This window comes from Antechinus flavipes, chromosome 4, assembly GCF_016432865.1.
Source record: "Antechinus flavipes isolate AdamAnt ecotype Samford, QLD, Australia chromosome 4, AdamAnt_v2, whole genome shotgun sequence".
Lineage (NCBI taxonomy): Eukaryota > Metazoa > Chordata > Mammalia > Dasyuromorphia > Dasyuridae > Antechinus > Antechinus flavipes.
In genome coordinates, this window is record NC_067401.1 from 366,248,277 (window position 1) to 366,271,678 (window position 23,402).

Consider the following 23,402-nt stretch of genomic DNA (forward strand, 5'->3'; position numbering starts at 1 on the left):
TTGCCGTTTTCACTTCTCATCATTTGCCCTCAATTCTGCCTTCAGAGGCTACTTGGAACAAATCATCAGACTCCCTTCCACAGGACAGATCTTCAGATTCTTGAAGACAGCTGCCATGTATCTCCTGAATATTCTCGTGCCCAGAGTTACTATCCTTAAATCATTCAACCCCAAATATGTGTCATACTTAATTTAAAAATTGCAGTTGTAAGAAATATATGATGATAAAGCAAAATAATTTGACTTGAATTCTTAATCTTATTCAGTTGTTTTTTCTACTTTTTCATCAATAGACTCCTTGTTATTTGTGACTTTTGAATTTGATTTACCAGAATCTTTCATTTTTTAAAACAGTACATTGGGATAATAACAACAATAACAACAAAAACAACAATCATAATAACTATCATTTATAAAATGCTTGGTATAATATCTTGCACTATGTAGGCCTTTAATAAATTCTAGTTGGCTGACTAAGATTTGCAAATTTTTTTACAAATATTATTTCATTTTTCCTCCAAACAACCGTTGGAAGGAGGTGCTATTCTGTTCATTTTACAGATCAGGAAACTGAAACAAACAGAGATTAGGGTCACAAAGCTTGTGGTTGTCTGAGATCATATTTGAATTAAGGTCTTCCTGAATCTAGCTTTGGTACTCTTATCTATTGTGCCACTTAGTTGTCCTGGTAATTAAGAAATCTATTTACATTATCTCACAAAAATGATACACTATATTTTGATTCTGCTGCACTATCCATTAATTGGGCACAAGGTCTCTCCTTAAAAATCATAAACAAGACATTCCACCTTACTTCTGGATCTTAAACCAGAACTTGTACATGCACAGGATATGGGGTAGGGAGTAGAAATGTTGCCAAAGTTCAGAGGTTTTAAATAGGTTTTATCAGGAAATATTTTGGACAGTTAAAAATATAATTTATTTAATTCATTATGGAGAAACTTAATCCTTAATCCTATTCATCTATATTTTTTTGTTTCTTCCCCTTTGAAAAACTTATTAAATATTGCAAGTTGGATTGAAAGATATGATTATTTCAAAGACAGAGTTATCAAAATGCCAAATAATTGATTTATTGCCAATAATGCCATTTGGGATTTGATCTAAAAGCTCCAAATTTCAACTCTGATAATGCATCTCCCAATCAAGATTCCACAGCATGGCTTATTTAAAAAGGATTTTTTAAATGTTTGATGTATGCTGTAGGTTAAATGCACTCAGATGGAAGTACTGAGACTTCTGAGTGATTTTCAATTGCTCTGACTTTTTTTTTATGATGCTACATATCTATTTTTATGAAGCCCACCACTCTACTACTCCCTGCACCCCTCCAATTCTAAAACATAGATTGTACTATAAAAAGGACTTGTGTAGTCAGGAAATAGATGCCAGACTAAGAAAAATATATGATCTTAATTATTCTGCTTTTTTCCCCTCACTGAGGTGTAAGTGTTTTTTCCTGACAGTTCAATATTTCTTTTACTGATAGTCAGCAGTTTTATTGACAATTGGCAACCCAACTCATACACAAAAGGGAGGCAGCCTTACCAAATACTGCAGCAAGGACATTGAAGAATGAAATATCAGGCTATACATATGAGACTCATGGGATTTACAAAACCACCAAAAGTTTCAAGTCTTTTGAAAATAAATTGTGGATTACAATGTTCAGAGTAGTGGGCAATTTCTCTTTCCAATAAGCTTCCAATTTGGTTAAGGAACATATGGAAATTGAGACTGTACTTGTTTTTGCAACACAACATTCGTCTTTGCTCGAGATTGTGACAAATTTTAATATGCAACTGAAAGGCAGTGAGAATCACTTGAATGAATCTCAGTCTGGAAAATTTTGTTCCCAGAGTTTCTTCCTCCAAAGTGGAATTTTAAATCTAATTTTGACTTAAGTGACTTTTAGAATACATCAATTTTGTTTAATTTTCTCCTTTAATAAATAGTAGTAAAAATTTAGCCATTTATATATATTTTTTTCTTTTTTGGCACAGACCTACAATTTCATTGGTGTGTCAGAACTTCTAGTAAGGAAACTCCTTTTACCAATGTTGGTTTATAGTTTTTCTGCATTATGCAATCATGTGTGCTAGATTAGGTTAAATGACTTATCCATTATTTCAAAGTCACTTAAAGAGTCACAGATAGGTCTTAAACATAGGTTTTCCTGAGTTCTAAAAATTTCAGGTCTTTAAAGTTCAATTCTTATCAAAAAACTTTTTAAGATGAGCAAAATAGTCTTAAAAACTGTAAACTATTTTGTTTTACAAAAATTTATTTTAATCAGAAGCATTTTTGAATTTCAATTTCTTCATCTGTAAAATGGGAATAATACCTTCACTGTCTACCTCAAAGAAAATCTATGTGAAAATGAGGATACTCACTAGTCACTTCTTTTCCTTCTCATTCTACTTTTCTTTTGCTGGTTAGTCCGGTTTCAACTCCATGGGATTAGACATCCCCTAGAGTCCCCTTCTCTGCCCTTCCCTGTTTCCTTTTGTATTTTGTCTCCCTCTTTAGACTTTAAACTTTTTGAGGGCAGGAACTGGTTTTCTTTTTAATTGTATCTCCTTAAAACAAAAACACACTAGGGGAGTACTTGGGCTGTTAAAACATAGATTTGCTAAAACATAAATTCCCTCAAAGATATTCCTTTATTGTCAGAGCCGCACTAAAATTCTGATGATTCTGTGATCTCATTGATGTGGAAATCCCTGCATTGATGCAAATGACAACCTAGATCTGTCTGCTAACAGTGAAACTCTTTTTCATGTCTCTCCATAAGTGTCTCATCCAAAATAAAGGACTTTCCTGATATTCTCCCTCCCTCCTCTATTTCTGTCTCTGGCTGTGTTTCTGTGCCTTTGTTTTGTGTCTGTCTATGTCTTTGTGTCCCCATCCCTCCCTTCCTCCCTTCCTCCCTTCCGCCTTCCCTCTGTCTCTCTCTCCCTTCCTCCCTCCCTCTCTGTCTCTGTCTCTGTCTCTCTCTCTCTCTCTCTCTCAGATTTGAGCTCAAGTTCTCTTGACTCCAGCGCCTGGACTCTATCCATTGTACCACCTTGTTGCCCCATGTTCTCCTAATATTGCAAATATACCAGATCAAAAGGGTTGTTCTTTCTTCAGGAATATTGAAGTTTATATCAATAATAGTAACAACAATAATATTATTATTAGTGTGATCTAGTTGATAGCTAACGACTCAAAACCAGGAAAACCTAGCTTAACATCCTTTAATTAACAAATACTAACTGTATTCTCAGGCAAGTGATTTAACTTATCAATGCTCTAGCCCAATGGTTCTCAAACATTTTGGTCTTAGGACTCCTTTATACTCTTAAAAATTGTTGGACTTCAACAGTTGAGGACTACAAGGAGCTATTATTTATGTGGGTTATGATTTAATATTTACCGGTTTAGAAATTTTAACATTTTATATTATTATAAAAATGACTTTGACTTTATGGACCTCCAGCCTAAACCATATCTTAAAAACCATTGTCTGAGGCACCTCATTTTGACTGTAACTCGTTAGGAAAGTGCCAATTTGCATTGACAAAGGGAGTTTTTTCATTCTGTATTTATACTAATGAAAACAGATATCTAGTCCTTAAAAATGATAATAACTGGCATTATGTTGATCATTAAGATTTGCAAAGCATTTTACATTAAAAAAAATCTAATAGAAAGTGATTATTAGTCTTTGGTTTAGTCCTTCCCAGAGATTCAGTGGAATCTCAGATACTTTATCCTTTGCTGAGAAACCTTGTATCTGTTATGCATTCATACTAGGAGTCAACTGAATAGCAAAGGACAGACCAGATCTAGCTGGCTGAGTCATGTAATCAAAGTAGCATTTGAAGGCTATAAAATTTGGTTTCATAATCCTTATTTGTTTAAAACCATAAGTAAAGCCTAAGGGAGAGTTACAATCAGATTTAGCACCAGAAAAAAATATGAGACAGACAAAAATTCACTTTCTTCTTTAGGAATCTTTTTTTTAGGAATCCTTCTTTAGGAAAGCTTTTTAGGATTAGTTCAGGTCCTGTTGACTAAACTTATCTGTCTAGTCTTCCATTCCCTTAGATTCTTATTCTCCACAAAGGAAAGTCTAATAAACTGATATACTATGATATGCCAAAACCTAAGTTTTCTAAGTATTTTATATGTTCTTTATTTTTTATTTTTTAGATCCCTACTTACAAGATTCCAGGCATGGGAGCTCTTAGACTTTTCAGAGCTCATGCTCTAAAGCTCTGCTCTCCTGATTGGTGATAGTCTCAATTTCCCAACTATATGTAGCCCCATCTAGCTAATTTCTTCTTCCTCCTTAGCTATCCTGTCCCAAGCCAACGTCTCTGTACTCTTTGTGGCTCTCCCTGTCTTTCCATTTTCAGAACCACAATCTAACCAAACCTGTCATGGCTCCACTCACTATTCCCGTAACATTTCAAATCAATTTACCATTAGTGGACATTACTCCTTTATGTGCATTATCTTCTTGTATTATCCTATAAACTCTCCGATGTCAGAGGCTTCCTTTTTTGTGTGTGTGTGTGTTTGTAACTCTACTTCTTAGAATGATGCTTCATAGATAGTAAGTTTAATAAGTGCTCTTTACCAACACAGAACATTTTAATTTTACTGGTGACCTTTGATGTCTAACCCAAAGGTACGAATAATATAGGAGGTTTTGAAACTGGCAGAACCAATGGTGATGCTTTTTGAGCAGGGAGCTTTTCCCCCAGAGCTCTTCAAGCCATACAATTTAGATCTACTATTTTGCCAGTGGTCAGTCCTGAGTCAAATTAGATAAAATGTTCCATGGATGGTTATATTGTCCATTTGCAAGCCCTTAACAGTGTTTTCAATTATTTTCTTGAAATAAAAAGGGCCTCTCTTTTCCCTACTGAAAGACAATATGAGTTATCAGATCCTTAAAGGCCTGCTTTTTAAATTTATTGCCCCAAATAGAACTGGTTTGGAAGGTGTTTTGTTTATCTGGCAAAAGTATCAATAGAAATCAGGAAAGCCAATATGAAAGAAAAATCAGGATACCTTATCAGGAGAGAATTTAATTAAAGATAAACATGAAGGCTATTGCTATTTCAGGATAAGAACCATTCACTTGAATTTAACTTCATCAAGGAAGATGACATCAAGCTTTTTCAGTTATACTTTTCTCCTACAAAACATGGCTAAAGCTCAAGTTTGGAGATTAAAAAAATAATTTCCAGTTCTATATTATGCACCTATTATCACTGTATTTAGCTTTGAAACATCCAACGATTACTTTTCCATGTGCTCAGTTTTGTTAGGCATGTCAATTCCACCCTGCTTTGTGCATACATTTTGTGTTGATTTTATTTCAACAATATTGAAAGCTAGAACTTTAAACCATCAATGCTAGAAATAGTTTTGTTTCAAACAAAAGAATAATCAAACATTTTGTTTAGACTGTCAACCCAATCAAAGGACTGGGTGGGCTGAAAAGTTTTCTGGAATGTGGGTGAAAGCGGGAAGAAGGAGGAGAATGAGAAAAAAAGAGAGAGAGACAGACAGACACACAGAGAGAAACAGAGAGAGACAGAAAGACAGGGAGAGGGAGAGGGTGAGACACACATAGAGGCAGAGAGAGAAAGAACAGGATTTAGAACAGAGACTTAGGAACACCTATACTGGAGGGTATTATATCAATAACGATACAGAAAAGGAAGCAAAGAAGGAAAAGTCAGATTGATAGGAGGAAACCAATCCATGACTCAATCAACAAATATTTATTAAATGTTTCTTTTATACTCTAAATTTTGATTGACCAAAGTGGTTTTTAAGTTGCTGTGTTGTGAAGATAAACAAGAGACTCTGGGAGTGACGGGTGCGGGGGAAAGAGGAATGTTATAAAAATTCAGGGAGGAGACAATAGTTAATACTGTCAAACATTGAAGAAAAAAATCAAGGAGGAAGAGGATTGGGAAAAGGCCATCAGATATGGCAGTTCTTAGCACAGTGCCTAGTATATAGTACATGCTTAATAAGTGTTAATTGTTTAATTACTGATTGATTTTTTGGATAAGCTAGAAGAGTTGCAAATTATGAGTTAACAATATTATAGAAGAAGCAAGTAAGTTCATAATAAGAATAGGCACATTATTAATGATTATTACATTAAAACATGAGTTTCTTAAGGACAAAGATTATTTTTGTAATTCATTGTATCCTTATCAGTTAACACAATACCAGACACATAGGAAGTTTTTACTAAATGTTTATTGACTTATGACCAACTGACTTGGGAGGTGATAATATTACTGTACTTCACTTAGTAAACCTATATTTAGAGTATTGTGTCCAATAGATCATATTTTGAGAAGGAAATTGATAAGCTAAATATATGATTTGAAGGGATATAATAGAATAGAATGAGGAACAGAAACTTGTAAAACTTCACCAAAGAGCTTCTTAAATATTGTCATAAATCTGTTTAGTTTTTCATTTTTGTCCATGAAAAGTGAAATCCAAAATCATTATGTTGACAGAATTTATTATCTTGATCCTATGCTCCTTCAAATAGAACCCTTATCAAAAAATCTTTTTTTTTTCCTGACAAGACCACCACTATTCTTCTAATCACTCAAGGTCACAAGATTCAAATACTCATTTTCCCTTTCTTCATATATCCAAATCACTTGTCAGATCATCTTATTCCATCTTTCATGACACCTTTTATATTCATTCCCCTTTCAATACTCACACACCTAACTCCTTTAGTCAAGGATTTCATTGCCTCTGACTTAGACTAATTTTTTTCAATATGAGTAAACATATTTATACAATTCTCTTGCTGCACAAGAAAAATCAGATCAAAAAGGGAAAAAAATGAGAAGGAAAACAAAATGCAAATAAACAGCATCGAATAGAGTGAGAATGTTACATTGTGATCCATATTAAGTTCCCATAGTCCTCTTTCTGGATGTAGATGGCTCTCTTCATCACTGAACAAGTGGAACTGGTTTGAATCCTCTCATTGTAGAAGAGAGCTACGTCCATCAGAATTGATCATCGTATAGTCTTATTGTTGCCATGTATAATGATCTCCTGGTTTTGCTCATTTCACTCAGCATCAGTTCATGTATATCTCTCTAAACCTCTCTAAAATCATCCTGCTGGTCATTTCTTACAGAGCAATAATATTCCTATACATTCATATACTATAACATAACTTATTCAGCAATTCTCCAATTGATGGGCATCCATTCAGTTTCCAGTTTCTTGCCACTTCAAACAGAGCTGCCACAAACATTTTGGCACATGTGGGTCTCTTTCCCTCCTTTAAGATCTCTTTTGGCATATCAGCCCAGTAGTAACACTGCTGAATCAAAGGGTATTCACAGTTTGATAACTTTTTGAGCATAGTTCCAAATTGCTCTCCAGAATGGTTGGATTTGTTCACAATTCCACCAATAATGCATCAGTGTCCCAGTTTTCCCACATCCCTTCCAACATTCATCATTATCTTTTCCTGTCATCTTAGCCAATCTGAGAGATGTGTAGTGTTATCTCAGAGTTTTCTTAATTTGCATTTCTCTGATCAATAGTAATTTAGAGCACTTTTTCATATGATTAGAAATGGTTTTAATTTCTTCATCTGAAAACTGTCTGTTCATATCCTTTGACCTAGACTATTGACCTGATTGATTGCCCAAGTTTCTTCTTCCTATTCCAATCTATGCTCCATATACTTGCCAAAGTTATTTTCCTTAAGTGAAGTTTTGACTATGTCACTCTCCTATTAAATCAACTCCAGTTGCCTCCTAATGAAGGGCAGGCTTGATTCTGATCTTGTATTATTTGGTACTTTAAAAAGTCCCAGGCACATGTTGAGTTGTTTGCAGTCATGTCCAACTCTTTGTGACCCCATCTAGGGTTTCTTTGGCAAAGAGAATGAAATGGTTTGCTTTTTCCTTTTCTAGCTCATTTTGCAGATGAGGTAACTATGGCAAACAGAGTTAAGTGGCTTGACCAGGGTCACACAACTAATAAATGCTGAGGCCGATCTGAACTAGGAAGATGAGTCTTCCTGACTCTAAGTCCAGCAGTCTATCCATTGTGCCACCTAGCTGCCCAAGTCATAATACTTAATAAATATTTGATGATTGGTCAATTGAGTCATACCATAAGAAACTTTGCTGAAGAGGATTCTGGGAAGATGGCAAAACAGGTCAAAAAATTCCAAGCTCTCTAGATCTTCCTCCCTTCCTTCCCCCTAAAAGCCCCCCACAAGACAAAATAGCACTTCAAAACAAATGTAGAACCCAAAAATAATCTAGACTTGGGGCAGAATAGTGACCCTCCAGAAACAAGAAGAGAAGATCTGAAGAAAGGTACCAGGATGGGGTTTTAACTTATGTGAAGTGGAAACACTTCAGGAAACACTGAAATGGCAAACTAGTGCTCTGGGGCTAGCTTGTTGGGAGGTAGCCTCGATCCCAGCCATAGGAATCTTTGCCTCTCAGACAGTGTGGGAAGTCCAGTGTCTAAATCAGGGAATACTGAGGGACCTTCAGCTGAAAAGGGATTCCAGGTCCAGTTGTGCTGTCAAGACACTGCCCTGGGTAAAAAGGAATCGGCACATGCCTGGTGAGAACATAGATGTTGATGACTATAGGCACTTACAGGTTTTGGTTTCAGGTCAGAGGGGATGAATGAGGACCTGAGCCAGAGGCACCAACTCCCACCCCAAAGGAGTAGAGGTGATGACACTGACAAAGTGCTACAAAGAAAAAAAAATAACAGGTAAAGGAGAAAGAACCTAACCATAGAAAGTTATTATGGGAATAGAGAAAACCAGGGTTGTCTTCAGAGAAGGACAGTGAAGTTAAAAAAAAAAAGCCTCTCCCATCCCAAAGAGTAACATCAAATGATCACTTGCTCCAAAAGAATTCATAGGAAAACTCAAAAAAGAATTTACAAATCAAATGAGAGAGATAAAAGGAAAAAAAAATTTTAAATTGGAACAATCCAGGAAAAATAAGATTATTAAAAGAAAATCAACAAACTAGAAAAGGAGATCCAGAATCTTAAGGAAGAAAATGACTCCTTGAAAATTAAGTTGGGTTAACACTTCCTAGTTGTGTGATCCTGGGCAAGTCACTTAACCCCAATTACCTTAGCAAAAAAAGAAAAAAAAATTAAGTTGAACAAGGGGAAGCCAGAAAAGTTAGAAGAGATCATGAAATAATAAAATAAAACATAAAGAATGAAAAATAGAAGAAAAATGATATAAGAGAAATAACTAATTTAGAGGACAGACCAAGAAAACATAATAATAATTACCTGAAAAATAAGATTTTTGATACAATAATATAAGAAATATTTAAAGAAAATTGCCCTAAAATATTAACACAAAAAAGGAAAGTAGAGATAGAAAAAAAATCTATTGATCACCACCTGAAAGAGATCCTACAAAAAAAAAAATCTTATAGGAATATCATAGCAAAATTGCAAAATCTCCAGGTCAAGGAGAAAATATTAGGAGCAACAGGAAAAAAATAATTCAAATATCGCAGAGCCATAATTAGAGTCACAGAAAATCTAACAGTGGTTACATTGAAAGACCACAGGTTTTGGACCCTATATATCAAAGAACAAAAGAAGTAGAATTATGTCTGAAAATATCATACTCATTAAAATCAGGCATAATCCTGAACCAAAAAAGGGTATTCAATGTAATAAAAGACTTTTGGGATTTTGTGGCAAAAAGACCTGAATATTTAGCATAAAAGATATAAGAGAGTTATAAGGTAAATATCAAAGACTAATTTCAAGATATACAATAAGGACAAACTATTTTACACTTAGAAACTTTAAGTTTAAGATTGTCATTATTAACTGAGCAGTTTGAAAGAAAGATTGGGGTGAAGTTGAGTATAAAGTGATTTTAAAAAAACAAAATCATGTAGGAAAAGATAAAAAGAATAATTATGAAAATGAAGTGTGAGAGGAAGAACTGACATTGAGGAATTAGATGGTGGAGGAGAATTGGTAGTTTTAGAACCCTACTCTCATCTGGAATGGGTTAAAGAGGAAATGAATAGACACATACATGTATATGTGTATGTTTGTATGTATATATAAAAGTTTTCTAAATTCAGAAAGAAAGAATTAAGAGGGTAAAGAGATAGGGAAGTGGTAAGAGGATAAGGAAAGAATAATTTTTAGAGGGAATTCTGTTCCCATCAGATTTGGCTTAAAGAGAGAAAAACATATTTAAAAGTAAATAAAAATCTAACTTTTTAAAGAAATAAGAAGCTGAGGGAATAGGAGAAGATGGTGTTTAGAAAGGTTTATAGATTAACAAGAATGAAATAAACTTTGTAGATTAATGGAAATAAAGAAAACAGGGTTCAACACGTGTATATATATGTATATGTATGTATATATTTTGTATATATGTATATATATTACATAATCTGTCTTTCTATCAGTCTATCTGTCTATCTATCTATATCTAGAAGGTTATAAAAGCCTTCTAAATTCAGATAGAAATAGAAAGGCAAGGGGAGGATTGGGGAGAGAATAAGAGAGGGATCCTTGTGTGGAGGGGTAGATTAAGCAATAGGAGGGCAAGATAGTGGATAGAAGTAATGTAGAGAAGTAAGGAGGGATAGGAAATGAGAGATATATGAAAAGATAAAATAAAGATAAAGAGTAGTATTTATTATGAAAAAAGCAGCTTTAGTAATCATGATTTCAGAAAAAGTTAAAGCTAAAATAAATTTAATCAAAAGAGAAAAAAAGGAAAACTATAGGTCATATTAATATTATTTTAGACTATTTAAGATAACTAGACAGTAGTGATAAGGTTGGAATTTTACTGTTTTATAGAAAATGATGAGTTGGAGTTGAAAAAATATGGAAAGAGTTGGATTTATGAAGGAAAATGTTATCCACTCTCAAAGAATAGAGGAAAACAAGCATACTACAGTTTTACATAGATTCCTATGAATGTATATGTGTATATATCTATATCTATATATAGGATTTCATAAAATAGAAACTTATTGCTTTAGATTTTGAATTCTAATGTTCTGTTGCGCATATTGCAATGTTTTATTCTTTTCTTATTTTGTATATGTTTAAAATAAAAACAAAGAAATTTTGCTAAATACATTGTTGAAGTCCAGACCTTAAGATCTTAGGATTGTAGTGCTGGAAGATCAATTAATTCATTCCCCTAGTTTTACAAATGACGTAACTAAGGCTCTAAGAATTACTGTTATTTGCTCAAAGTTGAATGGCAAAATTGTGACAAATTCACGTCTTTCGGTTTCAAATCATAGTGCAGAGGAAAGTACTGCTTTTGAAGGATAAGTGTGAAAATTCAAGACTCACTCCTGCCATTTAGTTCCTTAGTTTTCTAATTTTAAAATAAAGGACTACATATCAGTACTTGTTGATGTCCTTTAAGTAACCCTTTTGATTATTCATAAGGTTCAAGATTATTCCATGTTTTTAATATCTTCTCCTCTTTCAAGTATCTTGTGAATCAGTTTCTCAAAGACCTCACAGTTGTGTTACATCCAGTATAAATGTTCTTTTTGTAGAGTTTGTCCAATCTGCTTTTGGTTTCTTTTCTTATCTTTGTTGTCTTGAGTGCCTCTTCTATAAGCACAGCCAGGACTATGATGTTAAATTGCAAATGTGGTTATTCTGCTGACCTTAATATTGAAAACAGTTTGTAATAAAATGCTTTGCTTATCCCTTCCATTGTTTTAATTTCATTTTCAACCTTAAGTGCTCTTGGAATGACTTTGCTTAAATGGATTTCTTGCCAAGATTTATTTAAGCTGCATTTTACCTGCCTCTACTTCTCTGCATGATATGAGTTGATTATCCTTATAATCACTCATCATTTTTCTTTATTAAATTTTACAAATAAGCTTTTTTTTCCCCTAAATTGGTGTTGCTTTTGGCTACTATCTTCTATCACTTGGCAAGAAAGTCAAGTGTATACTGACTGTATTTTTTCAGTTTTGCTGACTCCTTGTTCTGGTAATTGGTTTATCTTAGTTAAACTTTGCTATATAATTATTATAAGTGGTGGTATAATTTGTATTGTTCATTAATTACATTTCATGATCAATTACTAAAGTAAAACAAAACTTGGTTGGAATTGAATGTAATATGTTTTCTTCTTTATTATTTTGGCATCTTGTTCTTTATTAATGCTGATTTTTGCTCTAAGTACAACCCCTCTGATATTACTTCCAATTTGCCTTATAGATTTTTAAATGGGCATAAATTGTTTTCATGTTTTCTCTTCTATTAGACTGTAAGCTCTTTAAGGGTAGAGATTAAGTTTTTTGCCTTTTTTATATTGCTAGCACTTGTGTCACACATAAAGTATATTCTTAATAAATACTTGCTGACAGAAAAATTTAAATGAGTTATAGGAGGAAATAAACAGTACAAATATTGTAGAGGGAGACTTCAACCATCGTTTTCAGAACTTGATAAATCTAAAATAAATAAGAAAAAAAGTTATAAGATTAATAAGGTTTTTAAAAAGTTAGATACAATATATACCTCTGGAGAAAATTGAAAGAGAATAGAAAGTTTTGTATCTTTTTCTTAGTGTTACATGGCATCTACACAAATATTGCCCATGTATTAGGGCATATAAACTTCATAATCAAATACAGAAAGATGAAACTATTCAATGCATCTTTTTCATATCATTATGAATAAACTATATTTAATAAAGGACCATGGAAAGAAAGATTAAAATTATTTGGAAGTAGAATTATCTAATCTTAAAAAATTATAAAAACTACTAATAGCAACAATGAAACACCAATATATATGAAAATACAGTCAAATGTGTAAAGATGCCATAAAAACAGTATCTGGGGGAAAATTTATCTCTCTAAATATTCACATCAATAAAAAGAGAAAGAGCAGATGAATGAATTGGATATACAATTAAAAAATTTTAAAAAGGTCAAATTAAATATCCAAATTGAGAATAGTAAAAATCAAGGGGAATTTAAAAAATGAAAGTAATAAACCCATCAAGCCAATAAATAAAACCATGAGGTTGTTTTATATGAAAAAAAAATCTAATAAAATAATAACAAAATTCATCTGAAAGAATAAAAAGCCAAGGATATTAAGGGAATTAGTGAAAATAAATATAATGGAAAGTGGCTTATCTGTACCAGATCTCAAACTATATTGTAAAGTGGTAATCATCAAAGTAATCTAGTACTGGTTGAGAGTAGTGGGTCAGTGGAATAAATTGGATACATAATACACAGTAGTAAATGACCTAATAATCTAGTGTTTGATAAATACAAAGATCCAAGCTTTGGGGAAAGAACTCAGTATTTAACTAAAACTTCTTGGAAAACTATAAAACAATTATGGCAGAAGCTAGATATATACCAACATCACATGCCTATAGAAAGATAAGGTCAAAATGGTTACATGACTTAGACATATAAAGAAATACCATAAGCGTATTAGGAGAGTATGGAATAATTTACCTGTCAGCTCTAAGGATAAGTGAAGACTTTATGGCCAAACATGAGAGAAAGAATGTTTAATTTTGATTAATTAAATTAAAAAGGTTTTGCACAAACAAGACTAATGCAGTTAAGATCAGAAGAAAGGTAGAAAACTGGGACAGATAAATGGTATAGTAGTTAGAGTTCTAGATCTGGAGGCAAGAAGATTCACCTTTCTGAGTTCAAATCAAGACTTAGACACTTTATTGTGTGACTCTGGGCAAGTCACTTAACCCTATTTGCCTCTGTTACTTCATATGTCAAATGATCTGGTGAAGAAAATGGCAAAACCATTCCAGTATCTTTGCCAAGAAAACCCAAATACTTTCACAGAGTATTGGATTTCTAATATCATGGAACAGCAACAATAACAGAAGAAAACTGGAGAAAAGTATCTACAGAAAGTTTCTCTAATAAAGATCTAATCTTTCAAATGTTAGAGAATTGAATTAATAAATGATAAATGGATATGAACAGATAGTTTTCAGATGAAGAAATCAAAGTGTATCTGTAGTTTGAAAAAAAGTACTTTAAATTACTTTTGTTTAGAAAAATGAAAATTAAAACATCCTGAGATACTATCTCACACCTAAAAGACTGGCTAATGTGACAGGAAAGAAAAATAACAAATGATGAGTGAGATATAGGATATGGGATTCTAATGAATTATTGGTGGAGGTGTGAAGTAATCAAACCATTCTGGAGAGAGATTTAGAATTATGAACAAAATATGACAAAACTATGTATATAATTTGACCCAGCAAAACAACTACTAGATCTGTATCCCAAAAAGATTTTTTTTAGAAAAAAAGGGCTATTTGTACAAAAATATTTATAACAACTATTTCTCTGGTGGCAAAGAATTATAAATTGAAAGAATGCCTATCAATTGGGAAAAGTTGTGGTATATGGTTGTATTATAAGAAATGATGAGCAGGATGCTTTCAGAAAAACCTGGAAAGACTTAAATGAACTGATGCAAAGTAATGTAAATAGAACATGCAGGATATTGTACATAGTAACAGCAATATTACATAATGATCAACTGCAAATGATTGCCATTCTCAGAAATACAAAAACATAAGAAAATTCTGAAGGATTTATGATGAAAAATGCTATCCATCTGCAGAAAAAGAACTGATGGAATCTGATGCAGATTTTTTTATGTGTTTTCTTTTACAACATCATTAATGTAAAGTGTTTTGCATGACTAAACATGTATTAACTATATTAAATAACTTGCCATCTCATGGAAGGTAAGGAAGAGAGAGTAAGAATCTGGAACTCAAAATTTTAAATGATGAATGTAAAAATTGTTTTTACATGTTATTGGGAAATGATAAATTTGTGAAAATAAAAATAAGTACTGTTTGATTAACTTAGGTGATTCAGGGATGGCTTCCACATCAATAACATTTTTTCTTATCTATTAAAATAGAATCAATTTCAATTGTTTGCTGTAATCTGATATTCAACACATCCAATGTCAAGTTTTCTTAAAGAAAGTTTTCTTGTTGAAAAAGTATAAATTTTGCATATATTTAACTCTTCATTTTTTCTTCCTTATCTAAAATTTCCAGTTTAATTCTCAACATTCTTATCTATTTGCTCTCTCTTTTTTTGAAATGACCAAGTATCAAAGTATTTGGTAATTTAAATGGAAGGGTCTTAACCAATTCTATGCAGAATTTCTCTCTGTCTCTCTGTCTCTGTCTCTGTCTTTGCCTCTGTCACTGTCTTATACAATCAATGTTGTTCATAAATTGTAATTATCCTTATGGTTATATTTTTTGGGCAAAAACTTTCCAGTACTACAAAGTATGTGAAACCAAATGCCTCATGAAATAAAATTTTTGTGTTATCTTTTAGTAAGCCACTCTGCCAACACTTTTATTTTTAAACTCACTAAAGAATATCTCTATGCAATTTTTCCATTTAGTTGCAATTTCATTTTTCTTATGTTTTCATTTAGACCAATTATGGCTAAGGGGATGTTGAATTAGGGGGATGTCTACCAAGAGCATATGAAGACTTCCTCCAGCAGAATGAAATTAATTGATGAGAAAAAAAAAACTTTTTTTTTAACAGCCGTGAAGATATCCAAAACTGGTGTTGTGGAACACTTAGACATAAAAGATGTCAAGATCATCTATTTCATCCTATGTCATTCCAAGTTGTCCTGACTTGCTTTATCACTGGACACTGATGAGGATGAAGATTTTGTGTAACTCTGTCTCACTTAAAATCCAATTCATGGGAAATAACTCGTCAATTGTAATCTACAGCAATGTAGTTGACTTTTGTACCAAAAGAAAAGAACCCAAAAAATTTAGAGAATCATGGGAAAATCTGTTTGAACTGATACAAAGCAGCATAAGAAGCAGCAACAATATACATAAAACTACATCTAAGTACATCAAAAACATTTAAAAAATAGCTGATCTCAGGTTAAGTGAAATGACTAATAATATTAGTTCCAGATGATGAAATGCACCTTCTTCTCAGTAGATGTCATATTACATGTCAGTGTTGCATATCTCATTTGATTTTGTTTAACTTTTGTTTTCTTTATTATATGAAACGGTTCTTGGAGAAAGGAGAGACATTGGCAAATGATTGTGATGTATAAAACAAATGGCACTAATAAAACTTTTTAAAATGTATTTTTTGAATTATTAGAATTGTAATTTGTCTTTTTTATGGTAGGAAGAAGCTTAGTGTGATTCAAAATTTAAAAAAAAAGTCACAACCAAGTGGAGCTTTTCAGAAAGCAAAGTCAGACACAGGAGTCTAGTGGCTGGAAATTATTTATCTTGGTTAGTGAAGCGAAAACACGCTTCCAATATGTAAAGTGGAGTCCTTTGACTCCAACTAGTACATACCTTAGGATGCAGAGATAAACTGGCCTGAGGCCTGTAGACTATGTTTTTCTAAGCATTAGGGATATGCTCAAAAGGTCAGATTTCAGTCTCACTTTCAAAGTCTAACTCTCTTGCACAGAAAGCTCTCTGTTGTTTTAATTTTTAACAAATTAAAATCAGTTAAGATGGCCTGATCTTCAGACACAGAATATAGTTTGCTCAACCACTGACATTTTTTTCATTAGAAAAAAAGTGCCTTACACCCCTGATGCAGACAGGCTTCAGTGGAGTTTAATGAAAACAGGGTTCCTAGATCTCCTATTTACTATATTGTAGCTGGTATATGTAGAGGGGAAGGTGTATACTAAAGAGCCAGCTAAACCCAACACCAATAAGCCCCTGATAGGCCTTTTGGGAAGAGTCCTTTCAGAGCACAATGCCTCATTGCAACTGGACTTAACAAGGCTTTTCAACATTATTTTTCACCATTTCCAAGTCCCCAAATGCACTAGAATTCTTCAAACATACCTTCACTGAATATTTCCCTATACAGACATTATTTAAAAGGCCTACAACAGAGGAAAGACCAGGACAGGCTCTGAACCTAGTGAGAGGTGCTGTAATAGACTGCATTGAGAAGGACTTTGATGTTGTTTTGCATACTGTATATGAGCTTTCCACTCTCTCAGTCATTTCCTCTGTGCTTTGGTAGCCCAGCAGGGAGTCTGCTATTAGAAACAAGGTTTATTGCTGCCTTGCAAACATTTATTGGGTAGTATCTAAGCCATGGTGTCAAGTTATAGTAATGTGTTGTTCCAGTATTTTTTTTTTTTTGGAGAATTTTGGCTTTTTAGAGAAGGGTCCTTGGAGAATTCTTCTGTTTCAGGAGCAAAAAGTAGTTCTCTATAGGAAAAGAGAGTGAGAGTTTTATGTATATTGATTACATACCTGTGAACCCTCTTACTCCTTGAGGTTATGCTTAGTAGAAGTGCACCATTTTGTTCAGGAGACAAAGGTCTTTTCCTTATACAAATTATCCTGGAGAATTTCAAGCCACATGTGACTCAGAGAGCAGGATGTGCACTCATTTTGACAAAACCACAAATTCAACAATGTAGTCCAGGGAAAATTCTCAGGTTTGCTTGGAGAAAGTTTTAGTCTGATTTTACACTAGAATAACATGCTTTTTTAAGAGCCATTTGTTGAAAATCTGTTTATTTCCCATGTAACAAAGCTGCATTTTTCTGAATGGCACCTTGGAAACATGTCTGTCTGTACTTCTAGACTTGTGAGAATCCAGTATGAATTATGAGAAAGAAAGATTAGAGGTGATAGTGGTGGAAAAAGTTTCTCCACTCTTTCAATCTAACCCTCCAAACATTATGAGATCTACAAGGTCATCAACAAAGTCATCCTAATGTCTCAATCCAATGGTCTTTTTTTGAGTTCTAACCTTCCCTGAGCTCTCAGAGGTCTTTAGCACTGTTGACTTATCTTTTGCTCCTTGTAGATACTTCCTCCTACTTAGAGTTTCATGGCACTGATCTCTTCCACTTCTCCATCTGCTCCTCAGAGTTATTTGCTTGATCATCCCCAGTGTTACCTATGTCTCTGTATATGTGTGTGTGTGTGTGTGTGTGTGTGTGTGGACCTCACAACTCTGCCCATTATTTCCTTTTCTTCTCATCAGTTGATTGATCCTCTCAGTTCAGATCAACCTTAACTTATATTTGCTGCCTTCTCTCTGTCTTTCTGTCTCTGTCCATTTTTGTCTTTCTCTCTTTGTATCTCTGTTTCTCTGTTCTTCTATCTCTGCTTCTTTGCTGTCTCTGTCTTCCTCTCTCTCTGCATCTTGCTCTGAATCTTTATACACCTTTATACTCTACCTCTCTGTCTCTCTTTTTTCATCTTTGTCTGCCTCTGTCTCTTCCTCTCCCCAAGCTCACATTTGCAACTGCTTCCATATCTCAGTCTAGTTGTCAAATATAAGCATTTCACACTCAGCATTTCTAAAACAAAAAATAATGTGTTTCTCCTGACATGTGTCTCTCAGAAAACCTATCCCTCTTACTAATTTTCTTATTTCTGCTGAAACTGTACTCACAATATCTCTCATACCTATTACTCTCTCTGTACTTCTATAGTTACCTTGCTAATTCAAACTTATCACTTCTTGCTTAACCTATTGCAATTGCCTCCAATATATCTTTTCACTTCTAGTCACTGTCTTTCATAATCCCTTCTCCACACAGTTGCCAAATATCCTTCAAGCACACATCTAATCATGTCACTCCTTTGCTCCTGTCACTCCTCTGCTCCAGAAGCTTCATATCTTTCTTCTCTCTAAGGTAAAATTTCTTCTTTAGGGGAAGGGAAGGAAAGGAGATGCACATTAAGAGTCTACTGTGTGCCAGGAATCGTGTTAAATGTTTTACAAATATAATTTCATTTCACATTTAAAGCTTTTCAAAATCTAACTACAAACTATATTTCTAGACTAATTTCACATTTCCCCCCTAAATTCTAAATTCTAGCCAAATAGACCTATTAAAATGCCCCACATGCAAAATTCCATTGTTTCTGTTATCTTTGCACAAGATTTTCTCATTGCCTGGAATGCACTTGCTTCTTATCCTTGCCTCATATAATCTTTCTCTTCATTTGAGATGTAGCTGAAACACAACCTTCTAGATAAATCCTTTCCTGATCTCCTCAAAGACTAGTGCCCTGAATCTCAGGTTACCTTGTATTAAATTATTTTGTATTTGTTCTCTGTATGTGTTCCATATATATTCAAATATATAGATATATGTATATAGATAGATATATTCTTGTCTCCTCTGATAAAAATGGTCTTTTCAAACAAAGATTATTTCATTGTCTTTGTATTTTCAGTGCCTAACACAGTGCTTGGTATGTAGTAGGTGTTTAATAAATTCTGATTGATGGATGGATTTTAGAGAAGTGAAAGTCTGTTAGAAGAGCTATCCAAACATTAGGATTTGTGAAACTGTTTTGTACGATAATTATTCTAAAAACACATATAGGAATAAATTGTATAGATGTTGTTCTCATTTTGTTGTTCTTCGTTGTTTCAATCACTTCTGATTCTTCATGACTACATTTGGGATATTTTGGGCAAATATACTGGAATGGTTTGACATTTCTTTCTCTAGCTCATTTTATAGGGAAGAACTAAAGCAAGCAATGGTAGGTGACTTACCCAGAGTCACACAGCTAGAAAGGTTGGATTTGAACTCAAGAAGTTGAGTCTTCCTGATTCCAAGTCCACCGCCCCTCTAATTCTATCACCTAACTGCCCAAATGCAGCTTATAGATCATACATAGTTATGATTGTAAGAGACAGATAAGGAAACTGTGGTCCATTGATTTTTAAGTGACTTGTTCAGGATGATACAACTAATGTCTGAGGCAGTATTTGTATTTTAATCTTCCTTATTCCAAGTCCCAGTGCTCAATCTATTCTATCATGATGCCTCAGTAAGGGCTTCATGAAGAGGAATAGATGTTAACTAAACTGTTAAGGATGAGTTGAATTTTAATAAGTAGAGAGGAAAATTTCTAAAATATCTAGATAGGAGGAATTTCATGAATTGATCTATTTGACATTTCCACTGGACTGACTGGATTTATCAGATTATTTGATTTTGTGTAAATCTAATAATAAATATTGTATTTCTTTCTCCAACCTTTCAGAAAATGACGAAGAAATATTTTTTCTCCCTCCCTTTCCAAATTCCCTGCTAATCCAGCAGTTTTCATTTGAAAGCTTATTACTGGGAACTCTTTTTAATGACTATATTATAAACTAATTTAGACAATAAGAAGTTACAGCCATTGAACACAATTACCTCAGCTCTATTTCACAATGCCTTCATAGAGATAATGCAGATCAGGATAAGGGCAGCCTGGAAGTGAACAAGAAGTTACTTTTATTTCTACATGTTGTCATAGAGAATATATAGAGTTCATATGTTTCCATGTTAACACATTGTCTTTCATGTGGACCCCATGGATCCTATTGGACAGAAATTCTTCTTTGGATTATTACCCTTAGGATTGCCTCATCTTCAACCAGTTTTGATTGAGACTCCACTATATTTAGAACTCATTGGCTAAAATGTTTTTCAAAAGGCAAGTACATCTTTTGTCTCCTTTGGCAGGGAAGGCCTGATCTCATGGCAACCTTAGCTTTTCTACAATTGAATCATATGTATGTATAAGATTATAGAAGCAAAAGGAGTTTTGTCTTGGTTTGGGAAATGGGAATTTGATTTTGCTGATATCTGGGCTCTTATTTAGATTCCCAAATTTGTCCGTCTTTGGAACTAACCAAAATAAAATGCAATTTTTAAAAAGGATGATTATTATAATGATGATATTATATTAAAATTTTTAAATATTTTAAATATTTTTTAAATTTTTAAAATATTTTCTTTTTTAAAAAATTATTTCACTTCCGGTTAAGATGGCGGAGAGGAGGCTCACAGTTGCATAAGCTCCGCGCTTTCTCTCACTATCCACTTCATTACAAGCCTCTGAATCAATGCTTGACTGAAAAAAACCCACAAATAGTTACCAAGAGAAGCCATCCTTGAGATCCTCCAAGAAAGGTCTGTCTTTACTGGAGGGCTGGGGCGGTTTTAGATCGGGCGCAGGCTGAGGGCAGCGGCAGTGAGAGCACGGGAGCAGAGCTGAGAGGGGGTGGGGAGTGATCGTAGCCGTCTCTGCGGGGAGAGCTTCGCTACAGGTTTGGAACCTGCAGCAAGTCAACAGCCCAGCAGAGAAGCTAAAAACACCGGGGCTGAAGAATACAACTGCAAACAGCTGGAGTCTCTCAGGACCTGGCCGCCCCCCCCCTTCCCCCCCCCTCAGTGACTCAGCACGCTTTGGGATCTCAGAGCGCAGGCGCAGCACAGTCCTGCTAGTGCCTCACTGCTACCCCCTGCAGTCTGTAGAGGAAGCTCGATAACACACCCAGCCCCCCCCCAAAGAAAGACTCCAGTTTTTTCTGTTTTTCTTTGGTAGTTTGTCTCTGATTAATAGACAGAATGAGCAAGAAGCTGAAGAGGACTTTAACCCTTGACAGCTTCTATACAGATAGAGAGCAGACTCTAAATCCTGAGGAGACTAAAAACAGGCAGTCCCCAGGTGAATCCCCAAAGGAGGAGATCGTCTGTTCCTCAGCACAGATGAACCTCATAGAAATGATTAAAAAGGCTCTCACAAGGGAGCTAGAAGAAAAATGGGAAAAGAGCCTGGAGAAGTCAATTAAAGAGAGAGTGGATAAAGAAGTAAAATCCTTGAAAAATAGGATTAGTGAACTGGAAACAGAAAACAGCTCTCTAAAAAACAAAATTGGCGAAATGGAAAAAAATTCCACAGAACAAAAGAACTCAATTGGACAATTAGAAAAAGATTTTAAAAAAGTGAGTGAAGAGAATACTTCACTGAAAATCAGAATTGAACAAGTGGAATTGAATGACTCGAGGAGACAAGAAGAATCAGTCAAGCAAATCCAAAAAAATCAAACAATGGAGAAAAATGTGAAATACCTTCTGGGGAAGACAACAGACCTGGAAAACAGATCCAGGAGAGACAATCTGAGAATCATTGGACTCCCAGAAAAACATGATGAAAAAAAGAGCCTGGACACTGTCTTCCAGGAAATTATCAAAGAGAACTGCCCAGAAGTCATAGGAACAGAGGAAAAAATAAACATTGAAAGGATTCATCGATCACCCACTGAAAGGGATCCTAAAATCAAAACACCAAGGAATATAGTGGCCAAATGCCAGAACCCTCAGATGAAAGAAAAAATATTGCAAGCGGCTAGAAAAACCCAATTCAAGTATCAAGGAGCCACAATAAGGATCACCCAGGATCTGGCAGCATCCACATTAAAAGATCGAAGGGCCTGGAATATGATATTCCGAAAGGCTAAGGAACTTGGTATGCAACCAAAAATAACTTACCCAGCGAGAATGAGCATCTTTTTCCAGGGAAGAAGATGGACATTCAACGAAGTAAGCGAATTTCATCTATTTCTGATGAAAAAACCAGAACTTAACAAAAAGTTTGATCTACAAATATAGAACTCAAGAGAAATCTAAAAAGGTAAAGATTAATCTTGGGAACTATATTTTGACTATATAGATGTATAAAGAATACATGTATACCTTGTTCTAGAAATTGATGTGGAAAGGACATTGTACCAGAAAAAGGGTAAAGTGGGGGTAGTACATCTCATGAAGAGGCATAGGAAACCTATTATATCTGAGAGAAAGAATGGAGGGGGATGAATATAGTGGGTATCTTACTGCCTTCAGAATTGGCTTTAAGTGAAAAATCTTAAGACATATTCAATCTATGGTGAAACTTCTCCCATCTCATTGAAAAGTGAGAAGGGAAAAGTGGAAAGGGAAGGAATAAGCTAAGCGGAAGGGAATACGGGAACTGGGAGGGAAAGGGGTAAGATAGGGGGAGGAACTCTAAGGCGGGGGGAGGGACACTAAAAAGGGAGGGCTGTGAGAAGCAAGGGGTGCTCACAAGCTTAATACTTGGAAGGGGGGAAAGGGGAAAGAAGGGAGGAAAGCATAAACCGGGGTTAACAAGATGGCAAGTAATACAGAATTGGTCATTCTAACCATAAACGTGAACGGGGTAAACTCCCCCATAAAGAGGAAGTGGTTAGCAGAATGGATTAAAAGCCAGAATCCTACAATATGTTGTTTACAGGAAACACACCTGAAGCGGGGAGATACATGCAGGTTAAAGGTAAAAGGTTGGAGCAAAATCTACTATGCTTCAGGTGAAGTCAAAAAAGCAGGGGTAGCCATCCTGATCTCAGATCAAGCTAAAGCAAAAATTGACCTAATTAAAAGAGATAAGGAAGGACACTATATCTTGCTAAAGGGTAGCATGGATA